Source organism: Coptis chinensis, chromosome 8 (assembly GCF_015680905.1).
Source record: "Coptis chinensis isolate HL-2020 chromosome 8, ASM1568090v1, whole genome shotgun sequence".
Lineage (NCBI taxonomy): Eukaryota > Viridiplantae > Streptophyta > Magnoliopsida > Ranunculales > Ranunculaceae > Coptis > Coptis chinensis.
The window spans coordinates 64334013-64337563 of record NC_141463.1 but is presented as its reverse complement, the minus strand read 5'-3'; the positions used below and the strand labels follow the sequence as shown (position 1 = coordinate 64337563).

At 35.6% G+C, this 3551-nt stretch overlaps 1 long non-coding RNA gene across 1 annotated transcript; it reads right to left on the bottom strand.

Moving 5' to 3' along the window:
• Nucleotides 1–1089: 1089 nt before the first annotated feature.
• Nucleotides 1090–3217, bottom strand: LOC147482419 (uncharacterized). Its single transcript, XR_015205728.1, has 4 exons — nucleotides 2998–3217; nucleotides 2806–2923; nucleotides 2538–2679; nucleotides 1090–2270 (listed from the first exon to the last, which is right to left on the bottom strand). It is a non-coding gene; the product is annotated as an uncharacterized LOC147482419 (long non-coding RNA).
• Nucleotides 3218–3551: the final 334 nt, after the last annotated feature.

The following is a 3551-nucleotide window of genomic DNA, read 5'->3' as shown; positions in this document are numbered from 1 at the left end:
AACAAAATAAAAGTTCAAACAACATACCGAGACAACTTCTCTGTCTCGTGCCGCCATTGGCGACTTCTTCAGAGTTCCAACAGTTCGGACAGTTCAAATACAATTTCCGATATTTCACTAGAGTTTTAACAACCCGACGAACATGACGCCGAATAAAACAAGATAATGAGCAGTATATATAAATAAAACAGAAACCTATACACCGATACACGAAAAACTATAAATTCGGTGAAATAGCAAAAATAGCTACTCACCTGTATAAAAGCTTGACGAATTCCTCATAGTCCGAATCGCCGCGCTCCACGCTCTAGCACACAAGTTTCTATCCCTGCCTCCATTTTTATTATTTTTTTATTCTCCAAAACCCTATTCTCTAGAACAATGTGATTATATACTTGGGTTTGAAACCCAAGCCCAATACAGACTCGGGCCCAAAAATCAGGCCCACGTATCCCAAATCCAATCCAGCCGATTTTTAAATAAATAATTTAATTAATTAATAAATAATTACGTATTTTAAATACGGGCGTTACAAAAGGAGTGATCATTATCTCAAGCCACATACCTCTCAACGGTTCAACTTGGAACAACAAGGTCTGGAAATGTGCTACACACCGTACCTTGCTTTATTACAATAGTAATATGATTCACGCAGTCGGCAACAAAATGAAGGTGAACTACATGCACCATCCTCCAAATGCCTAATCCTACTACTCAACTAAATCTTCATTTCATATGGGGTGAAACAGCATCACAGACATTGGCAACCATTCTTTTTTTTTTTTTCTGGTAGGACAATTTAATATAAACTCCCTAACCACATATAGAATTTATTCTACAAACAAACGGCCTAGCATGCCCACAAAAAGTACTGCAAAGAAGAAGGATAGTATTCCTTGGTAGGATATAGAGAAAGGGTAAGCGTGCTCCATAGTCTCATATTATGTGCTCTATCCTACCGTGTATTCCAAACGAATGGCCTATTCATTTCATATGCTTTTTAAAAAGTATGTAAAGAGTTATTATAGTAGATAGTTTGTCAAAAAAAAAGACATATTGCTCTATATCAGTGGGTTGCCTATTTTTTTTTCTTTTGCAAGCAACTAAGAAAAACTATTTCTTTTCTTTTTTTTCGCAAACAAAGAAGAAGTACAATTCTCAATAGCTTATCAATTAAAAGGAAAGGAACTGGACCTGTGCATACAAGTAGATTTAAGGTTATTTTACTCAGTACATCAAGGTATACCAAGTCGATGAGATTGTAGGATGCGAAATAAAAATATAAACTAATTTTGACACCACAAAAAAAGGTAAGAAAATAATAAACAGTCAATGGAACATGTCTCCAGCCGTAGTACACTTGACTGTAAAAACTTGTGAGTTGATCCAATGGAGGGTGCACCAAGATCCTGGAATCCTTGTTTAACAGCTTGCATTGAGTATGGAATAAGTTTCAACACAGCGATTGGCAGGTAGAGTTTCTCCATGAAACACATGCAACACTTCAACAGTCTCTAGGGAAAGTGAACTGCTTACTAATCCAAGTTGGAATCTTACATGCATTGCAAATCATGTGTTTCAAGAAACTCAAGAGTTCCTACTCTCAAGCCATTGTATATAAGAGCAAAACAGGGCTTCCTTGTTCACGTTTTGCTTCGGTTGGAGTAATTTGTTTATGGCTGCTTAAATAATGTTCAGAGTTCAGACTGAAAAGGTCAAATAACAATTTACCAAACCTGTTGAATGGAATTCTGAGAATGTAGGATCATACCCGTCTTTCACCAGAATACTAGATAAACCACACTGGTGAGGTTTCAAACCAACACTGCTGATTCACATCATTAGAGTATTTCTTGGCTAACAAAACCGGAAATAAAAATGTCAAGCACATTTCACTAATTTGGAAATTATTTTGAGCAAGTAGGAATCATCGCAATGGAAGTTTTGATGTATCAGGTATATGTAATGATAATTGCTACCCATTCAACCACATAAGTGTAGAGCAAAAGGTACACCAGTAAAATTGATATGATGCATCGTCCAAAACATATCCTTAGCATATAGAATTAAATTGTCAAAATGATCACGTACCTGCTTTCATCAACTCCAGGCGCCTCATTGCTACCAGCTAAGAAGCTTCCCATCGTTACGATAGATGCACCTAGTACTAAAGCTTTAACAATGTGACCTGAGTTTGCAATACCCCCATCAGCAATCACATGGACGCCTTGTGTTGAAGTAATGGATGAAACCTTGTACACTGCAGTTGTCTAAAGATTTTACATTCAGCATATTAACATATTGGATGTAGCCCGGTGAAAGAAAATTTTGTCTACTTCATATCCACAGCCAAATCTCATGATATTCCTTTGATTAAAAGCTTCTTTTTTAGTAATAAGGATTTTTTTTCTCCATGCACTTAGATAGTTAGATACATATGTCAAAATAAATAGAAGATTAGCATAATAGGTGAAACGGCTTGTGATAGAAAAGATTGGAAAAAAACAAAGAAACTGACATTAAGCCCAAATGAATACCTGAGTTCCATATTTTCAAGTTGAATTCGTTCCACATGTAGATCTGTCTCCTCTCCTTCAATTTTTATTTCATCAGTTTTCTTAATTTGGATCGTTTTGGGGTCAAAAGACGTGACTTTCTGGAAAAAATGTAATGGGCAGCCTGGAAGCACCATATCGAACAGAAGGAGACGGAGACGTAAACTTATCATGTTTGATTTAAGGAAATTAAAAGTCACAATGGATGTGAGAATAATTTGTGTTTCCATGTACAAAACAAACAACTTACCTTGTTATTCTAAGAAGCCACGCAGATAAACGCGAGACTATCACATCCACTTTCTCCGATCCATGAAAAAGTAGTCGGTTGTGCGATCAATCCCAATGCCCCGGTGGAAGATTATGTACTTTAAATACACCAAAAATCCATATTAGTTTAATATTTTGAACAGTCAGTAAATAGAAAGACAGATGCACCCACTTTTCTTCATTCCAATACATATAGTGCTTGCCAAAATTAAAAGAAGATCTCAATCATCTGATGTTGATACTGGCATGATTGATAGCAATTTCAGGTATAAAGATTGTGTCCTGTGAGGGCAAGAAAACTAACGGTGTCATTCAAAAACCAAGAGAAAAAAAGATTTTTTTATATTTTCACATATCTAAGAATTGGTGGGTTTGGGAGATGGAGATAGAAGGGTGAGAGATGATGGACCGTTTTTTTTTTAAGATGGAGAGAAACCCTTGGTCAATCGGTATTAATGGAAATTAAGGGGTAATTAAGTTGCTAATTAAATAGCTAATTAATTATATTTATTGTGTACAATTCAAAATAGAGGCGTGGATTTGAAATTTTAATTAAGCACCACACGGAATGACCAATTACTCCCATTCAAAGGTGTTAAACAATACTTTAATTTAAGGACAAAATCGGTACATTAAATTTGCAAAGGGCGAAAAAGATGAAGCAGCCCTTCTAAATATTATATGAGTGATTTTTATTTCAGTATTCATCCATGGGTATTATGCATA